Source organism: Perognathus longimembris, chromosome 8 (assembly GCF_023159225.1).
Source record: "Perognathus longimembris pacificus isolate PPM17 chromosome 8, ASM2315922v1, whole genome shotgun sequence".
In the NCBI taxonomy this organism is placed as follows: Eukaryota; Metazoa; Chordata; class Mammalia; order Rodentia; family Heteromyidae; genus Perognathus; species Perognathus longimembris.
Genome location: NC_063168.1, coordinates 51,105,377 through 51,127,245, shown reverse-complemented (window position 1 = coordinate 51,127,245; position 21,869 = coordinate 51,105,377). Strand labels below are relative to the sequence as shown.

The 21,869-nt window shown below is 36.3% G+C and overlaps 1 protein-coding gene across 1 annotated transcript in view; it reads right to left on the bottom strand.

Moving 5' to 3' along the window:
- The window catches only part of Slc8a1 (solute carrier family 8 member A1), a 343,885-nt gene extending 325,135 nt beyond the window's left edge, over window positions 1-18,750 (bottom strand). The window contains exon 1 of the mRNA XM_048353061.1: window positions 18,625-18,750. The gene's annotated coding sequence lies outside the window, so the exon portion shown is untranslated. The remainder of the gene's footprint in view (window positions 1-18,624) is intronic.
- Window positions 18,751-21,869: the final 3,119 nt, after the last annotated feature.

The following is a 21,869-nucleotide window of genomic DNA, read 5'->3' as shown; positions in this document are numbered from 1 at the left end:
GAATAATAGAATGTGATGTACTTTCTGAAACTTCAACTTGTCGCCTTTCCACTCATATGCCTCCTACCAAACTTAAATCCCTTCAATATCAAATGTGAAAAATCCAATCCTGAAAGGTTCTGGATGTAGAAAATAGGATAGTATCCCATAGTTGTTTCTATGCCTCTTAAGAGTTATGAAGGGTTCTATCTAATTGAAACTCTTACAATTAAAGAAGCCCAGCTCCAGCAGAAAATGTTGTGAGTTTACTGATATAATTACTCCAGAACTTCAGAGTAAGAAAAGCTAGATGAAACTCCATTTCTCTTCCTTCATTCCAGCCATCTTTCCCCACATCTATGACAAGGGAAAGCAGTCATTCAGTAGCTATATTAGTCTCTGTAATGGGTTTTCATCCTGTCCTCCATTATTCTCTCCTCTAATGCTCCTCCTTATTTTTAGTTCTTTTAGTTGTTACCACTGTTTTTCTCTCCAAATATTATTTTAGGTTTGAGAAACTCAATGTCTTCAAGGTCAGACCCTATACACCTGATTGTGCATGTCCACCAGACTTCACAGGTCTCTAAAATAACTTTGGACATATATTTCATTCAACTTTTTTCCTATTTGTTGTTCCTATGATTGAACTCAGGGTCTCATACTTGCTAGGCATGTTCTTTATTGTTTGAACATTGCCTCTAGCTCTTCTTTATTTGTTTGTTTTAGTTATTTTGCAAATAGAATCTCACACTTTTGAATAGGGCCCACCTGCATAAATAACCTCCAAATTACTGCCTCTCACATAGTGGAGGTCAGACATGGGTTCAGACTACCATGGTTCATCTTATTTGCTGAAATGTAGCTTACTGTTTTGCCCATTCTCACCTATAACTACAATCTTCCTGATCTTTCTCTCCTGAGTAGCTGGAATTACAAGTGTGAGGCACCATACCCAGTCTGCCTTGAATTATAATAGAACAACAACAAAAGCAAACCCTGACAGGACTGGTGGTTTTGCTGCCTTTATAAAGTACATAGTCCAAAGTTATATGAGATGAAGTAGGAAAGTATTTCAGTAAAGAAGTACATGTTGATTTTTAACTCTCTTAAGAGACACATCTGTGATTTGCTCTGACACCCACTCTTTGTTCTTCATATTGCTGATCATTTTTGCATAAATTGTCCTACTCATTGTCATCTGATGATAAAATAGGAGGCATGATTGTAGATGGAATAGATTACTCTTCAAGAGTTTATGATGAACATGGATCTTTCTTGCTTTGCTTACATACTTAATATGGGTAAACTGCTCTTCAGAATTCACTGTATTTTAAAGTATAGAAAGAAAATAATGAAAATTATATTTGCCATTGCATTTGTTAAGCTATCACATTGTAAACTGCTAAGCTAGAATTTGAATCTACATATTTCTAACAGTAAGATCTATGCCTTTTCCACAATTTTTGGGACTTATACACTATCCCTTAACATGACAGCTTTTATTATTGTGAAAATTAAAGAAATCATACCTATAAGCAATAATAAAAGTGTACCTCAACTGAGATATAGTCTTAAATGTTATTTGGGCTTTGGGCTTAGGATAAAGTTCAATGTAAACATATCTAATACCAAAAAAACTCTCAGTGTCATTATTTTTCACTTTAATTTTACCTTTAGTGTCATCTTTTCTAAATGAATCATAGATAATAATACAGACTTCACTCTTTTGAGGATTTGTGGACAAACAAGAGAATAGATAAGAAAGCACATAAACATAATACATAATGAGTTGTCCTTAGAAATATAACAAAGACGATCAAACAGATAGAATAACTTGCTTCAAATCCTGACTCTACCAATAGGGGACACAAATCACCCCCAAGAACAAATAAGAACTTCTCTGAATATTAGCACCAGGACATGTGAGTCTAAATAATTTCTAATTCTCTTTTAACTTTAAATATTTAATTTCAAAAGCAAATTCACATACTTATTTTTGGGCTTTGGAAACCAGAGATTAGTTTTAAATGTCTGTACTGGAAAGGTTTTTCAAAAGCTATTATATTGGGTTAATTCTAGCTATCTGAAAGACGGAGATTAGTGGATCTTGGTTTGAGGTCAGTGCAGATAGAAAAGAAAAAGAGGTCACAAAACTGGATCTTGACCAATGGCTGTGTGCAATGGCATGCAATATAGGGAAATACAAATAGGAGGAATGAGTGAGACCCTAACTTGAAAATGCCCCCCTGCAAAAAGGCCCTGGTGGAATGTCTCAGGCAGTAGAGCACCTTTCTGGTAAATGTAAGGCCTTCAACTCAAAGACCAATACTACCAAAATCATAATTTAAAAATCATCTTGCACGAAGTAAGTCAAATCCAGAGAAATAAATGACACATGTTTACTTTCATATGTGAAATGTAGAATTAATTCATAAATTACTTTGGGTGGTATCCAAGTGCACATAAGCAGATTAACTGAAATACAGTATAAGCAAGAAAGAATTGAAACCATAAATTTCTTTAGAAAGGCTAACTCATAGTTCAACAAAATAAACACCAGAAAATGGATACTTGAATGGAGTTGGGTGGAGTCAATGGGATGAGGGGTAGATGAATGAAGAGAGGAAGGGGAGGATAATGCTGTCATAAATTCAGTGCGTATCCTACAAAACTAAGGATGTTGAAGGAAAAGGTAAGTCTGGGGAGGCTGCAGAACGATGATGAAAAGGATGACATGGATCAAGGTGCATAGTATCCATAAACTGTTTTGTTGAATGGCAAATCATTTGTACAATTACTTAAAGAGAGTAAAACAAACAAGAAAATAAAAGAAAACCCTATTGAGAACACAAACGTTCTCAATCTAAAGCTTGAAAGATGTACAAGCTACAAGGATGAGTCGATTCTTTATAACAATATGTCAATATGCTCCTCTAGTGTTTTTGAAGCCCAATTCTATCTTCAGCTCATAGCAGAAGCAGAAGTCTACATAATATCTGTGACTTGTTAACTTTTTCCATGTGACAGAACTGAAGCTTGGATTTAGGTTTGAATGTAGTAGTTTTCCTTTTATCTTCCAGGCATTGAATCTGATCCTTGTTAATGTCTTATTTTCTGTACTAATAGGCTTGCCTTTTATCATAAATGAGTGTCAAATATTCAGTTGTTAGAGGCCAGAAATGATGTCATTCTCATGTAACCACTTACTTACTTGCTTGCTTACCTACACAAATAAAGCAGATTCATTTAAGGACTACAGTTGAAGAGCTTTTATAAATAACTTTCCAGGAGTTATGAGGTACCCAATGTTTCCTCATTACAAGGGCTTCCTCCCTTTGACACTAATAAATGAGAGAACACAAAGTTCCAGTCATATTGAGATGTCATCTCAGCGTATGTCTCTGGTACCTTTGGGGTATCTGTATTTCTTAAAATAGATTATTTATTTAATTAAATTTATGTGACATTTCTCCTAATGCAAACTGACCAACTAAGACAGGTTTCCAGGCACAAATGGATTTGCTGGTAAAGTGAAAACTATTTTCTGATTTAAATCCATCTGGCTTGCTGGGTGCTGATAGCTCATGCCTGTAAGACAAGCTACTTAGGAAGCTGGGACCCAAAAGATCACAGTTCAAAGCTAACAAAGGCAGAAAAGGCTGTGAGGATTTCTCTCCACAGTAACTGCCCCTCCCCACCAAAATCTAGATTTTAGGCACAGATAAACTGATAAGAGTACCAACTGGGTAAGCAAAGTGAGTGTGACATCCTGAGTTCAAAACTCACTATTGCCAAGCCAGATTTGTCCTAAAGGAGTTCAGAACATCTGATGAGAAAAAAATACTGTATGACAAGTAATTGGAAAACTGGATCATGATTGAGACAGGATTGTGAAGAGTGTCAACGGATGCTTCTCTTTACCTTCAAGGAGATTTAGCCCACCATAAAGCAAACAAACAGGCTATTTAATGGAATTCTCAGAATAATATCAAGAGTGGAAGATAAAAACTGTCCACAAGCACATATTCACCTAAAAGAGAAATATTTCAGTGACTAGCTAAATCTCACTTCACTTTGAGGATGGAAAAATGGATAGCTTTTGAGAAAGGTGATTACTTTAAGAAAACTGTATTTTAGCGATCATTGTCCCCTGAGGTCTATTCATCCTTAAGATGCAAATGACTTTTACCACCAAAAAAAATCTGTCATGAACAAATAGGAGTCTTTTTCCCCCTGCCAGTATTGTATTTGAACTCAGGGCCTTTTACCCTCATTTTGCTTTTGCACTCAAGGCTGGTACTCTACCGCTTGAGCCATAGACACTCCACTAATAGGAGTCTTCAATTAGTGTGGAGCTGAATGAGGATGGAAGGGACTCATCTGTTTGAGGCATGTAAAAAATAAATGAAAACTTTCCTTATAATTTATTTTCTTGTCTTTTATCTAATGGGAATCATTTCGACTCATGATCCCAGCAAAAGTTATCACTCACTGTTTGCCAGATACTGTGTTTAATTCTGCATATATGAAGATGGGTGCATGCCCTCAAGGAGCTTAAAGTCTAATGAGAAGGCAGAGAAATAGATGCTGATGATAATAAGTACAATTATAGAGATGTCCCCAGGCACTGTAGTACCATAAAGGAAACTATAAACCAGAATTTAGTGGGAAATGGAGTTTCACAGAGAAAATGGTTCTTTTACTAAATCTTAAAGCTTACACAGGTTTTGTTTGTTGAAATGGGAAGAAAAAAAAAACAGAAGATATTGAGCAGATAAGAAAATAGATCGCTAGGCCATTCTCACCAGGTCAGTGAACCATAATTAGTTTGATATAGCTGGAATAAATGAATGTTTAGTAGGAAACAATATAAAAGAAATTTATGGCTGCAATTGGCCACTGTCAATACTTGATGATGGAAAATAACTGAAAGAGAAACACTAACCTTTCCCCCTGACAGCCTTATCTTAGGACTGCCCTTGCTGCTAACCTTTCCCCTGAACAAAAGCTGAAGGTCTTGGAAGAGAGCCTGGGAGCAGGGGCACATCTGGCTCTGATGCCCATGGCCAACACAGGTGCTTCTGAAACCTTGAAATCCTCTACTCAAAATAAGATTGCTCTCCCACTCTGCCTCCGTCTCATCCTGCGTTCTTTGGCCCTGCCTGCCTTTTTTTCTACTTAATATTAAAGGGACACTAAGTAAGTGGGGTGCACCATTTTCTCTTCAGTTGGGCTGAAGCTTCCCCTTCTCAGGTTTTCCTCCTGAATAAAGCCTATTGGAGTTTTGAGTTTGCCTCTCTCCTCTTTTTCTTTTCTTACACTTGACATGACTAGAACTTAGGGGTTTTAGTACAAAGCTAATGAACTTGACTTTCATCTTGAGAGTTACGTGGATTTGTGGAAAGATTTTATTTGTAGGAGTGCCTGATAAAAATTGCCTTTTCGCGAGATTGCTTTGGTAACAAAGTGGAAATAGGTTGGGAACGAACAGGCTGGAGGCAGGTTATCTCTTAGCATGATATTTTAATACCTTACACCTTACTATAAAAGGCAGTGGCTGTGTGGATATGTAAAACATTGACGTGACATGAAGTACAGTGCTTAGGGACTGCTTTGGTGTAATTTCAACACATTAGGCCTAGGAAAGGAGTCTAAGTTCACATCATATATGGGTTATAGTAGAAAGAGTAAACATTAATAAGAGTCAACTAGAACCTAAGATAAAAATGATGATAAAATATTTTGCTTTAAATTTCTTCAAATGGTTTTCACAAGTAAATTATATCCCAATGTATAACAACTTTTACAGATAAGCTTTTAATTATAACAATCAAAATAGGAAACAGGATATTTCAAATAATAAGATAGCTTGACAAAAACGGATTCTACTTGTTCCTATCACAAGCAATGACTGATGTTTGAGAAGATGGACTAATTCAATTATCTTAATTTTCTTAGTTCATGTTACACACAGGTATTGAACTATCATGCTGTACCCCCTAAATATATACAATTATATTGTTCTAACAAGCTATTTAACAATTGCAAATACTTTAATGCTCAATCAAAGAAGTATACCCTTATGGAATTTAGTGATCTAAAATGAGGGGACATAGAAATATTGTTAAGAAATGATTCCTGACTTTCATCAGGATGTTTGATAAAAGTACCTTGGACAAATGGATACATGGAGTGACTGATAATATGATTAGGGGAAGCATAAACAATGTACACAGAGATGCTGACTTTGGATGGCTAATGCATCATATGCTGTAAGCCTCTATCCATGGCTTTGTATAAATATTATGGCAGAAAATTAGATGAGGCTATAAAAAACTATATTCACTACTTTTGCTATAGATATCAAAGCTGAAGGGTGAAAACAGGTTGCTTGACATTTAAGGCCCCCAAATACTATTATTTTGATTGTGCTGGGAATTGAACTCAGGGTTTATGTATATTTGGCAAATGCTCTACCACTGACCTTTACTCTCAGCCTGACAAAAATCTTCAAGGATGAAGTAAAATAGAGATGGGTTTCAAAGTCTTGTTACTAGGACTTCTCAGAATTACCTGAAAAGTATTTCTTAGCTTATTTATGATTGCCAACTACCTGAACACACATATAAATAATAAAATTGACATTAGAATCATATTGAAAGAGGTATTTTCAAACAAGAATGTAAGCAGAAACTTATATTAATATAATAAAACCAACTAAAGGAATAGTGACTACAGAGAAAATTGGAGAGAAATAACATTTGTTGGGTTAGGGACTAGCATCATGTGAAGTGGAATATTCACCTTATTTAGTATGACCACAACATCACATCTAGCAGTACACAATTAAAGCAGAGTTAAGCTCTCTAAGGCTTTGCAAATAGAGAAGATAAAATCATTCAGTCTGGAGCCAGATTTGACCAGCTCTACAATTAACTGGCTATGTGAACATAGATGTACTTAGTTTCTCCCTTTCTCTGATAATAGGATCCAGCTTTTGTGGTTCTTTTCAGCATTTAATGAATTAATGCATGTGAAAATACTAATAAATCTGCCTGGTTCATAAGCTCCCATTATCATCAGTGTTTCTGGGGCCTAATAGAGAATAAGGTCTCAACCCTGAGGAAGAAAACAGATTCCCTTAAGTAGCTCTGAACATTATAGGTCATGTGTAGGCTAGTCTACTAGACAGTGACCTCTCCCAAGTGTCCTGGTTACAGCCTCTCCAATGCAACTTCCATTGAAGTTGACCTGAAGCCAAGCGCAGTCAACAGCTTCCATCCTAGGACCTAGGATGGTTATTCGAGCAGGTCAGCTACTTTTCTTTCTCATCTCATCTTCTTGCCTACTTACTTTAGTTTCCTTTGTATGTGTCTAACTCCTGTTTCAATGGCTCAGAATTTCTTTCTAGCCCACTGTCTTTGATTCTTGCTGGGGGCGAGGGGGTCGGGGGGAGAAGGACAGTAAACTAAGAAGTCTATAGGTTTAAAACTTCCCAAGCATAAATTGAAGCCCAAACAGCCCCAAAACAAATGTTCGCTTTTCATGGAAAATGAGAGGAGGCTTCTTTTTCACCTCAAAAATCATGACTCCTCCTATAGTATTGTACTATATTGGTAATCTCTCTAATTTTGGTAATGTCACTCTTTCTCTCTCAGAATCTATAACTCAAATAATTACATTGTACACTTTTAATATGCACTGCAAAGTCTGACACTGATTTCTCAGTTACCTTTTTTAAAAATAAAATTGTGGAAGGAAGTTCTTCATACCATTGAGCTTGTTCAGCAACCTAAGATTTCTGTATCAGATCTCAGAAATACAGTTTATGTTCACCCCACTTTCCCGTGATGAATTACATGGGAGGCCAAAGTGACAAGTTATTATTTCCTAGAAAAAAGATATGGACAAATAATTTTGAGGAACATTGAAATACAATGAATAGTACTGAGATATTTTCACAGCAAATTAGTTTACTAAAATGTCCTAAGAATTCATTCAGTAAAGAAATCAATTTACCTGAGTTATCTCTAGGCTATTCTTTCATGAAATATTTCTAGCCTATAACCTATTAATATTTTGTAAATCTAGCATTTTGTGAAAGAGTTTGAAGTTATTAATATTAGCTGCCTTCCTTTGAACACCCACTTAGCATTCACTTACTTTTAAGAAGAGCTCTTTAATTAAGGAAAACATATGTCCCAGTTCACTGATGTTGAACCATTGTTAGCTCCTTTCTCAAAAAAAGTTGCCATGAATGGTTACAGAGGTACTCAACTTATAAGATACTTAGTGTTTTTTACTTCTTGCATTTTCCAACCTGCAATCTAACTTGTCCACTACAGCAAGATAGAATTTTAAAATGTAAATTAGATCATTTCCCAGCTCAAAATCCTCCAATAGTTGCACAGCTATTCAATGAGTCCCAAATGGAGATTCTAAGCTTATGGGCCTCAAAGACCTAATGAATTAGCTGCTAGATACATCACCAATGCAAAGTTTTTACTTCCTGAGTACTCTTTATATCTTTTCTTAGAACACATCAACTATATTTGTTCCTTCATACCTTCATATTTTCTATCTTTGCCCCAATCATCACAGGATTGTTGCCTCCCTTCATTTTGTTTTCTGTTCATGTTTTTACTGACCATTCTCCCTAAAAGAGTTTTTCTTTGTCTTTCCTTCTGTATCTCTCTATATGCAACGTGTTATTTTTTTTTAATCTGGCTTGGATATTGTTTGAGGTATGTATCTCTAGTACTCCATTTACATTCTCACCTGGAATCTACATGGTTATACACACACACACACACACACACACACACACACATAAATTCTTATACATTTCTAACGATCTACATGAATCAGTAAGTTAATGAAGAATAACTAGACATATTCACTGACTTAAGAAGACTGGAATTTAAAAAATAATATTGCCAGTTTTCATATAGTATCTCCCTTGATTCTAGATACTTTGATTGGCAAGCGCTCTCTCTTGGTGTGTATAGTTGTCTTTTGATGAATATGGATGCACTTTACCCTCTTCACTTTGGTAAATGGAACTGTAATTGAATCAGAGACACTTAGAGGCTAAGCACTTTCTAGAAATCACCCAGCACAGCTCCTAATCAGATAGGAAAATACACTAAGGAAGAGAAATGTTTCATTCATGTGGTTCAGGGGAGTTAATGGAAATGTATTTGGGTTGAGCCTCCTCATGACTTTCTCGTGGCTGTTCCTTGCCTGCCTCGTAGGAATCTCAATCCATGACCCCACCTCACCCACCATACTTGTGGGACATGACCAAAATGTAACCATAGTGATATAAAGCATGCATTTTTTATACAAAAAGTATGCAAGGAAAATGCCAGGTTTCTGACGTGCTATAAACTAAGGACTTACAGTGTCAAAGAAAGTTTTTCTGTCTATTCTGCCCCCAAAGCAAGACTAGCCATGAAACATCAAAATTATCTTCATCATGTCTAAGCATAATCATAACATCACTCTCAGAGTAAGTAAATTTCTTCTCTTTCTAATATCTATCCTCTTTATCAAACAAGATTTTGATTTGTTTTACTTAGTCCATTCCAGGGCAATGAGTGCACATAGAAAAGCATACCTAGTAATGTAAACCCCCTGTACTATAAAACTTAGAGTCATGTTATTCCTGTTCCCTGAATATTTGCCATCTCCTCAAATCACTATTCTGACTCTGGAAGAGAGTGCAACCATTGAGCCTGACTTTCAGCCTCCTCCATGTGTCCTACCTCACCGTGTAGTCATCAGTCTCTGTCATTATTCTCTTTTTAAACTAGTCATCAATCTGTGTGGTTATTTTCTTTTCAAACTTTACATCCTAGACATTTATTCATAAATTACTTGAGGGTAAGTTCTACATCTTAACTATCACTTTACACACCAAAAGAGTTTGTGTGGTACAAGAGATGCTTGATGAATGAATAACTACTACTTAGCAGACGATTTCTATGTGATAGGAGTGAAATATCACACAGGCCTTATCTCATCAGTTCTTACAATCAAAATAAGATAGTACCTTAAAGATCTCTCCTGTATTTTTCAGCACAAGTGCATAGATATGTTCGTGTTGAGTATTTTCATTTGATTTTAAATAATAAATACTCAGAACAAGTAAGAATATCAATGAACTCAATTATTTATCCAACATTCATATCCTACTCTTCATCAGAAAATAGTACTGGAAATTAAATTAAGGTAGGTATCACAAGTCTGACCATACTTCTATTTAGAAACCAGTCTCCTGTTGTGATTTGAGACCAAGGTTTCAATCTCTTAACAAATATCTAGATATTGTCTCTCCAAGCGTATCCACAATTATCTCATATCTAAAAGGCTAAGCAATAGAAAATGGTGAAAAAGATACACTGATCTTTAATAATCTTAAAGAAATCTTTACTCCAAAAGATTACTGAAGGGAAAATGTCTGGGAAGAGGGATAAGGGAACCTTTTGAGGTACTGATAAGTGTTCTATTTCTTGATGAAGAAGCTGGGTATATGGATTAATTACATATTGAAAATCCAGTGAGCTATATAGAAGTAATTTTCTGTAGATATATAATACTTTAATGAAAAAAGTACATCTGGACATGATAAACTATACAGGATTCTAGACATTCACACAGTGAGAGCAAAGGAGGATATTCTTCGGAGAAGATCACGAAGGCTCTATAGCTATGTGCATATGATCACATGAAATGATGTTTAGCAAAATGAACTCCAAGCAATGGAAACAAGAAGATTTTTTGTTATTTTGACTTTCTTTTTTTCTCCTTTGTCTCTGTTTTTTGATTACTTTTTGTGTTGTTTGTAAGTTTATCTGTTTGGGGTTGGTTATAGGGAGCACAGAAATGGTAGGACAAAGGGTGAACAAATGCAGCAGTGATACTAGACATGATTTTGAAAACAAAAACAAAAATAAAAACCTATGCAACTTGTAGGAGAGAGAGGCCAAGAAGGAAAAACTGGGAGGTGACACTGTCAATATATATATATCCCTTAACTGATTGTACCCTGTCTATATAGTGCATTTACAATAACAATAAAAAAGTAAAAATAAAGTAACTAAAATCCTTTATAAAGTGAACGAACTATCGTAATGTGTCATGTTTTCCTCAGAGTTTTGCATCTGCTATTGCCTCTTTGCATAACTTCACTGGTCTCTGACATTAACTCCTTTACACAGTTATCATTGAACTACCTTGCCACTGTCTACTTAACTGGTTTTCAGCCACATGGACATGCCCCTCAGGACTCTAGCTCCTGGTATTCAATGTAGCACTAGGTAATTACTAAGCTTGGTGTAGTGAGAGAATGACACAATTCCATTGGCAGAGTTCTAGGTACCCTGGGAAACAATAAAAACACACAACAGCATTCCAATGGATATGTAAACATATCTTAAATGTTGCACAAAGGAGATTGATGTGTGCAATTATCAACTCCCCATAAACAGCACCTTCAAAGACTTTCTTGTTCTTTCAGAACAGACATGCCTGCATACGGAATGTTAAAGGTAGGCTAAAGAGGGGCTGGGGATATAGCCTAGTGGCAAGAGTGCCTGCCTCGGATACACGAGGCCCTAGGTTCGATTCCCCAGCACCACATATACAGAAAACGGCCAGAAGCCGCACTGTGGCTCAAGTGGCAGAGTGCTAGCCTTGAGCGGGAAGAAGCCAGGGACAGTGCTCAGGCCCTGAGTCCAAGGCCCAGGACTGGCCAAAAAAAAAAAAAAAAAAAAAAAAAGGTAGGCTAAAGAGGTCAATGTAGCATAAGGAGGCACTCTATAACTCTACAATCTTCCGCTCTTTTCTTATAAACCCAATTAGAAAGCTTGTTCTATATGTTACAACTGCAGGTCTCTGTTTAATGAATTCTTTTACAGAGAGGACAGTTAGTCTCTTACAGTTAGTCCTTCTTGGAAAATCTTCCATGATTGAATGGCAGCTGTATTTTATCTTATGTATTAATTCTGGTCAATTGGTGGCTGCCTGACACATTACTGGGACCAATTCTGTGACTCATCTAGGCTGGGTCAGGAAAGATGACGTGATTGATGTCTGACATGAGTGCTATGAGATTAAGGAGCACAGTGAATCAGTTACCCCTTGTCTGGACTCCTAAATCATAATTTGACATAACAAGGTCATACCTAGATTACTTTTCTACAGAATTTCTTGGAGCTGGTCATATGTTTGTGTGCCCCCTATGTACTTGAGGTGGATAATGCATATTTGTTCTAGATTCCCTTGATAAAATGGATCACTATTCACTAACTTAGACATTCCTTATTTTGGCTATATTCAAAAAGATTGTGAAAGAAGGACAAAGGAGCTCTGAAGGCTATGTCATCTGTGTGCCCTAAATGAGACGAAACATTTTTCTTGGTTCTGGGTCACATTTGTTGAACCTAAGTTAAATACATAGATGTTGCTTGAGTTTAGTTATATAATATAACGTTCGGTACATTTTGTTAAATCAAATATGGCTTTTTAAAAATTTTCCACATTGCTTAGAATTCTTAGGAATGTGTATGATTTTTTATTTGCTTTTAACATGGCTGTTGATACTACCATAAAATGTGAACTTTGCTAGGCGAGCAGATATGTGGAATCTGAAAGGGATTGTGTTTTCGACTCTAATTTAAAATTTTTTTTTCAACCTACAAGTGGTTCTACATGAGGATTTCAATTTACCATATCCATTTATGTGTAGAGTGCAACTTGATATGTCACCCCTTCCATAATTCAACCTCTCCCTTCCTTCTGTCCATTTCTTCACCAACCACATTGAATATTATAATCGTACTCACCAACTGGTCCCTTTACCATTCATTGTCTCTTTCTCACTAACCTCCCCTCCATTCAAAGCATGTTTCACCTTCCTGATATTCATTCTGTAAACTGTTAGTTATTAAAGTATGTATAAATGGAGCAGACTAAAAGATCCAAAGGTAAACCCAGGCACCTATAGCCAAGTCATATTCAACAAAATAGCCTAAAATATATGTTGGAGAAAGGATAGCCTCTTCAACACATGGTACTTGGAGTCCTTGATTTCCAAATGAAAAAAGCCTGAAGTTGGGCCCGTCTTTCAGTCGATACAAATATCAAAACAAAAGACTTGAAACTACTATAGGAAAGAGTGAGGAAAACACTAGAACTATTGGTATAGGCAAGAATTTCCTGAATAACATTCCAGAAACTCAGCAAATAGAAGAGTTGACAAATGTACTGTGCAGAAAGGACATGGTCACTAAGACTAATTTTATTGTTAGCCCTTTCCTTTGTTTTACAGTAGATATTTACATTGTAAAGGCAAAAAAAAATACTGAAATTAATGACAGCTAAATCATCTCTGGGGAAACAATATAACAAGTGATCTTAAATATATGCTGAAGTAAAAATCAAATGTTGGAAGACAAGTTGTAACATTTATTCTTTGCAGCTGCATGAGAATATGTGAGAAGAAGAGAAATAAGCTTTGCTTTTAAGAGAAATGTAAACCAGTTTACCTATAATTTTCAGTGCTTTAGCTAAAAAAATTCATTAAAATGTTTGTAAAAAGAGATGTATGACAAAATACTGGTGACGATTGTGCACCAAATTCTACTGCTCATAAGCATAATTTAAAATTTTATTGAATATCAAACATGTTTCTCGTTCTTCTTTTTAGTTTTATGGATTGGAATTTACCTATTTGTGAAAACACAACACTAGCTTTTTTTTTTTTTTTTTTTTTTTGCCAGTACTGGGCCTTGAACTCAGGGCCTTAGCACTGTCCCTGACTTTTTGTTGCTCAAGGCTAGCACTCTGCCACTTGAGCCACAGCACCACTTCTGGCCGTTTTCTGTATATGTGGTGCTGGGGAATTGAACCCAGGGCTTCATGTATACAAGTCAAGCACTCTTGCCACTAGGCCATATTCCCAGCCCCAACACTAGCTTTCATTTAAATGATTCTTAGCTCCTTTTCTGATGTTAATCCAATGACAATGAAGAGTCGTGAAATGGATGTCAAGAATTTCAATATAGGGGCTGGGAATATGGCCTAGTGGCAAGAGAGCCTGCATTATATACATGAAGCCCTGGGTTCGATTCCCCAGTACCACATATACAGAAAATGGCCAGAAGTGGCGCTGTGGCTCAAGTGGCAGAGTGCTAGCCTTGAGCAAAAAGAAGCCAGGGACAGTGCTCAGGCCCTGAGTCCAAGGCCCAGGACTGGCAAAAAAAAAAAAAAAAAAGAATTTCAATATACATTTATTCAAACATCAGTACTATGACAGACAAGGAATAGAATATAGTCCCAATAGTATTTAACTTCCATCTCTGAAAAAATATCCACTGAAAATTTGGAAACAGTAAGTACATAAAGAAGTTACATTTTTTCTTATGTCATTTATATTCAGGAGCACTACGTCAAATGATTAGTTCATTCAATAACAAATAAATCTTAACAGCTAGAGTTAGTTTTTAGTCATGTGTTTTGATATATAATAAATATATCTTCTGCATAAAATTATACACTATCTCTCCAGTGATCTTGAGTCCTGCATGGTAAAATGTTAAAGGCATAAAAGCACAGTTTCTCTTTCCTTTTTTAGAGATTAAAACTTCCTTGTCCTTTTGGAACATTAGTGGTACCAAAATTAATAAGTCCTTTCAAGATAGCTGTTCTGTGTTTTGGTAAAAACAACATAAAATTTTATTTCACAGCTAGTTAAGAACCATATGTCATATATGTATCTTTATACTTTTAAAATAATTTATGGCTAGAATGGGGCTCAGGTTAAAGAGTATAAGCTATCTAATATGCTTATAAATCTTTTGTATAATAAACTTTTATATTTTGCTAAAACTTTTAAATAGGAACTTCAGTAAAGATTATATCAGTGGCCAGAAATCAGTTTTCTAAGAAAAATACATTAAAAAAATAGACAGTTCAAGGCCTATAGGGTTCACCTTCCTGTGTCCCTCTTCTTCTGGCTGAAATTACAGGTGTGAACTAGCATACTGTTTTCTTTTCTTTTTAAAATTTTTTCTTTTTTAAAATTTCAGCTGTGTGTCTTTTTAACTTCTTCTTTTAAATAAATTAAACTAGCTGACACTTTCCCTTTCTTGCTCTCTGTCTTTCTCTCTGTACATTTCTCTCTGACTTACCTATCTCCTTTTACTCTTTCTTTCTCTCCTGTTGGAGACTGAACTCAGGGTCTTGTGCCTGCTAGGCAAGCAAGCTACCACTTTAGGTATGCGACCAGCCCTTTTGTATTTGAGATAGGCTCTTGCTAGCTTTGCCCTAGTTGGCCTCAAACTCATCATCCTCTTGACTTTGGTTCTCCAGTTGCTGGGATAACAAGTGTGCCCCATTGCATATGGCACAGTTGCTGTTATTACTCTTTTACTGTGTAAAAGAACTGGTGCTCAGTCTTGTATCACATTACAATTTCATGGGATAAATTAAAAATCTAAACTACCTTTGGCTGAATCCCATTAGGAAGGCAGTGTGGTATGCTTTTTCACTGAGTGATTCCGACATGCAGAACTGAGAACGATGGCTCATTTAAGGCAAAGCAGTCAAAGCCTATTTTCTAATCAGCAATACTAAGGCTATATAAACTTATTTTTCTTCCATTGGTTTTTATACTTGAAAAAGAACCTTCATCATTTCTCTATCTGGTAACTTCCTTTTAATATCTTACTACGAGACTTGAAAATGTATAACTTCAAAATTAAGAAAATGAAAGAAGGGGAAAGAGGTGCTACGTGAGCCTATCATATCTTGTCATGATAGCCGATGATCTTGATTTTGAGGAATTTTGACTCTTCTTTGATTGAACTTGAGGAAAAGAGTCTCTGTGGTCCTCCAATTCCTCACCAGAATGTCCCCTGGACTCATGCTATTTACAGTATTGTAAGTGTTCTTGGAATCTTTTGTTCTCTGTGTGAAATCATCCAATGTCTTGTAGTCTTTAATCACCTGAGCAAAGAATATTTTTTCTCTTTTAAATTATTACTAAAGAGTTATAAAAGGGATTATAATGCTTCTAGGACAATGCTGCTCCTTTTCTTGTTTTCTTTAAAAAAAACAAACAAACAATGACATATTTTCCATTAACACATACTGATCTTTCTTATGGATCTATGTTTCCATGCTTCCAGAAAAGCAAACCCTTTTTCTTCATTTCATATAAGCCCGCTCAACCACCAAAAATATTGTTCCCCATGATTCTCCTCTCCATGAGCTTATCTGGATAGGGCCCATACACTATTCAGTTCGCTTGTATAATGTGGATAGAAACTTCAAAACTGTGCTTCCTGCTATTTGGAAAAATTTCACTCTCTCTCTTATATTTAGCCACCATGAATTAGCTTCATATCTCAGTCAACTATAGCATCAGAATCTTCTTTTTTTCCCCTCACATGAATATGCCAACATGTATAATTCTTCTCTCAAGTATGATCTCAAGATTTTCTACATGGATAAGTCATCAATGAATGTTTAAGATGTCATGAGTCAAAAGTACAAGTAATTTGATTGACTATTATTCATTTTCTCCAATAAATGTTAACATAGAATAAATGGAAACGGCAGCAAGTCATTTTGTGTTAATTATAGTCTGCTTCTCAAATTTGTTTGCTAAAGGAAAAGAAAACGCATCAGAGCAGACATTTCTCTTGAGGAATGCACCTTTGAAATGTACTTGGCAGTAGCAAATGAGAAAACAGTAGACAGTGACATGTATGTGTTGCATCTGTTCACAAATATGAACCTTTTACATACTGAAAATTATAAAGGCTCCCTCTGTGCTGTTCCTTTGGGGAAGTTGGCTGGTATGTACTGTTTAGTTAAGTATTTTCCAACCACCCTTTTGTAGGCCTGTTCCACTTTAACTAAAGTTATGACAGTTAGTCTCTGTTAGTTTTTTTTTTAAAGAGGCATAGTTTATTTCTTTCCCTCCTTGTCTGTCTTTGTCTCTATCTCTTGCCCAGATATAGAATGTTAGCACCTTTTCAGTGAAGTCAAATAGCCTATTTAGAAATATAGACAGAATGAGTTTAAATGTGTTGTAAATTTAATGTCTGGTAAATGTAGATAACTGTGTAAAAGAAAATTTAATGAAAAATCCATCCTTTTATTACAATTATTTTAGTAAGGACATTATTTTCTGAAGCCAAACCCCATTATTTTCTTTCTCCACCACTTTTTTTTTAATGTAATGAGGCTGTCATAGTTTGCCCCAAAATAATCATTTCCTCTGTATCTATTAAGTCTTTCCCAAATATCTAATTCATCCAGAGAGCAACTCCTTGGTCAGTGTAAAAACTATTTTTATTTTTTATTGTACTTGTTTACTAATTATTTTCCCCGTTATGTTTGTTGTTGAGAAAGAGACCTCACATTTAATCTTTTTCTTCTTATTTTTCCTTCTTTTACTCTATCCTGAAGTTGACAATTAAAACTAAGTGAGGAGTTGGTTCAAACCTTAAGTTTGATTATACACGCAAGATAAAAACTGAATTTAAATTCCACGATTCTGTGTGAGAATCATCTTAATTTCATATGGAGAATCACTCTAATTTCATCTTGGAAACAGCCAGTTATTTTAGAGCTGTGATTTGCGCTTCTTTCCCCTTGACATTTGTATGCATTTGGTACATGTGCACAGACTTCATTCACAATTTAGCTGCTATAATTATTTAATAACTACAGTTTGGGAAATATCTAAGATACCATTTCAAAGTTAAATTGATATAACGTAGCTGAGCTAACCCATATTCCAAAAACTGCAGTACAGTTATGCAGATATTGATATTTATTGCTTTTGAATTTATATCCAAACTCACGACATATATAGTACTTGTTATCTTGCCACAACTTAGTACTATTCCCAAAACATTACTGACGACAAAATGATAATAATCTTTGGAAACACTTCCCTTCATGTTCCTACACTTTCAGCATGAACAGGAAGAAAGAAGAAAGAAATGTTCAAGGTACAAAGGACACCCAGGGCATTACAGCTCCTTTCAGCAACTTCGACTTACGCAAAATCCTATGTTTGTGAAAACAACCCACGAATCTTTGAACAGGATGTAATCAACCTCCCAACTGCTGAGACACATTGCAAAAAATGATTTCAGCTGCCAAAAATAATAATGCTGTTTGCAAGCAGCTCTTCCTATATATAAGGAAGAACTAGCCACAATGTGAGTTTTTTCTGGTTTTGGAAAAATATGCAAGGAAACAATCAATCCCACCTACCCCAGCCTAGAATACACAGCATCGGAATGGAATGCGTGGGAAGCTGAGGACCAGTCCAGAAGGAGGAGGCATTATCAAGGAAGATTCATATCCAGAGAAAATCTGCATGGTAACTGACCCAGGACAAGATTTTATTTGGCAGCAAATGTGAATTGTCACTCTCCCTTTATGGTCAAGCTGCCCTGTCTTGGGAAGGCAGACCTGTTTGTTAAGTCTCTGTCGCCAGCCCCAACACAAATCTTTCTATTCCTTTCAAAATATGACCTGGCAATTTCCCTGAAAGGCTTGGCAGGGAATATGGGCAAACAATCCTTTCGGTAAGTTTTATCACCAAAACCCTGTACCTACCTCAGTCAGTCCTTAGCCACTCAATCTGCAGGGGTTGAATTGAAAAAAAAAAAAAAAAAAAAAGATCCAGTGTGATGGCTTCTCCAGCTTTACCAGAAAGAAAAGACTTGGGATGCTTGTCCTTTAAGTGTCTCTAAACATGGTTTGCATAGCTGGCTCTCAGCTTATCTCTGCCTTTCGGCGTTCGCTTCCATACATGGATCTGTTCCCAACAGTAACTCCAAGCTGTGGAAAAGAAGCTATCTGGCAGCGCTCGGCTTCATCCAACACATGGATGATAAAAATACACATATAGAGATCGTTCCAGCCTGGCTCCTTTCCCACCCCATGATCTGCCACTACACGTTTCTGCAAGTATGCTTTTCAGATGGATCGTTCTACTCTCCAGATTATAAAACCCAACACATTTCTACCCGATTCCTACATAAAGCTTGCAGGGCATGAATTTGTTTTAGCTTTATGCAAACAGAGGCACTTCTTTGGTTTCTTAACACACATCACCCTTAAAGCTTTTAGTTAATAAAATGTTGTTAGGAACCTGAGAAGTGAATTTAGTGAATGCTTATAGAAACTAGTACGGAAAATATAAATGGTTGACTGAAATGAACAGATTACACTACATGTAGATGAATAAACACATACAGCATATGCTAATGTAATAGTTGGAATAGTTGGTAACCCTCTGGATTATCTTTCTTAAAGGAAACAGCAGAAGGACAAAGTAATCAAAATTTCTAAGAGAGAAGAGACAAATTATTCATTCAACTTCTCAATCAGGCTATTGGGGCCAGTCCCATCCAGCTACTGTCTCCCATGCTTTGAAAGTTAAAAAAGTTGTTATTCATATTAATGAGTACAAATTTCAATAGAATACTAATTCTTACATTTGCCAGTGATAGTAGTTTAAATGAGACATAGCTATAACCTAGTAATAATTCTTCAGAAGCAAATAAATCTTGCCCTGCATAGTAGAGGAAGATCTCTCTGAGGGATGACTAGCTTTTCAGTGCTTTTGCAATTTTTGCTTTTGTTTTTAAAGCTCACCTCACTTTTGCTCCTAATTTTTGGTAAGTATCTTTGATAAAATTTATGGAGTAAAAGAGTAGAAAGGGAGATTTTACCAATAATGATTTTCCATTGATTGATTTCTCATTCTGCTAAAGCATTATCAGGTTTTCTTGTTTAAAGAAATAAAAATAAAGTTGAGACCCAACCCACAGGCAGAATTTATTATAGTATATTCAAAGTGAAGTGAATGTGCTTAAAATAGTCCAGAGGTAAAAGGGAGGAGGAGAGGAAGGAAGCAAGATTGCCAAAATGATAATGTTTGGAGGTGATTGATAGGTATCTGGGCTCTTCATTTATTATTATCTTTATTTGGGGTTTATGCAAACATTTCTGTTAAAATGTGAAAGGAGAAAAAAGGTGAATAAGACATATTGAGAGAAAGTATGTACGAAACAGATGTATTTCTGGCCAATTGGAGAATTCAGTGATTTTGTTGAAATGCACCAAGGTCAGATGAGGGCAAGATTGTGGATTTCTTTTTAATTCAACATACTCTGATATTCTTACCTCCTGGTTCCTACCTCGGAGCTATTCTATAAAAAAGTCATTTCTCCATAATGCAAATTAAGATATGCTATTTAGAAAGCCCACCCAGAAAGTGCAAACTAGACATGGCCTATTGTCACCTTACTGCTGCCATCTTATCACCTCTAATCCCTCTTCTTCCTTAGTCTTTTTCTGATTTTTAAGTCTATAAAAACAAAACCTTTATTTTAATTATCCCTTCCAGCTAAGAATTGTCAGGGAAGAGTTCTGGTCAAGTAGGAGTCAGTGGAAGTGCCCTGGATGAAATAGGTGAGAAAAAGCTCTTATCTATTTATCTCTTTAAAAGGGAACAAGCTCAGGGCTGGGGATATGGCCTAGTGGCAAGAGTGCCTGCCTCATATACATGAGGCCCTGGGTTCGATTCCCCAGCACCACATATACAGAAAATGGCCAGAAGTGGCTCTGTGGCTCAAGTGGCAGAGTGCTAGCCTTGAGCAAAAAGAAGCCAGGGACAGTGCTCAGGCCCTGAGTCCAAGCCCCAGGACTGGCAAAAAAAAAAAAGGGAACAAGCTCAAATCTTGCCTCTTGGTCCTGCACCCTTCTTCCTGTTTCCTTCCCAGAGAGAAATCTAGAGCCTAAGATTGTGGCAGAAGGGAACAAACATAAAAAAGGAGGCCTATCAGGTAAAGCAGATGGAGTAGAAGAACAAAAAACTTCAATTCTTCCCAGCATCATGGAGTAGCTGAACTGCACCTCTGGAATTCTGGTCATAGGAGAAAAACAAAACCATATGACTACAAAGACATTATCTTAGATTTGAATTCAGGACTCAACGTAAAGGGACCGCTCTTATCTTAGCCATATGACCTGGATCCTGTCACAAAGTTAGCTTAAGGGGACCCTTGATCTCCTTGGTATAGACTTATCCTATGACATCATGTCTGTCATACAGTGTAAGAGGTACTTTTTTCAGTGTAAGGTGTTGAGTATTTAAAACATGAGGTGGTTGGTCCATAGGCCCCACAGTGACTCTGCAGCTAAATTTAACTGAGTTTGGGAGTCTGCTTTCTGTCCAGAGAAGAATTTGCAGACATTTCCTTTGACTGGCTGAATTTCAAACCTCTTGGGAATTCTGCTGTGATGTTAGGAACATCCGAGGTATGGGGTGATTGTATATTCCAAATTGTGTTTGCCATTTTGGGTCTGCCAAATTGAATTGGCATGCTCTTGGTGAGGGAGGTCTGCTGTGGATATGGGCCAGGTTGCTGCTTCAAGTCAGACAGGCAGTCCTCTAGGGAAAGCGAGGCTCAGGGACTCATTTAGGCTCTGCTCATTCCCTACTCTGGAGGATGTGGTGGGGTCCACATATAGGAAAGGGTCTTCTGATAAAGAAGATAAAAATAATCTAATCATGCTTCCAGAGTGAGAAGTCAACTGGTTTCCTATGAGTCTTGGGGCTGTCATGGTTTAGTATATTTTTAGTTTTGGACAATTATATGGGAAAGAATAGAAGACTTTTATCTGGACTGACAATTTCCCACACAGCACTTTACACAGGCTGGTCTTTCAGTGGGATGTCTGCTTCTTTTCTCAAAAGTACATTCATGTTCTCCACATTTTCCAGAACATATACTCACTCTCTTAGATTCAATTCAACATTTCTCCCTCTTCTGAAGTCTTCACTAATTTTT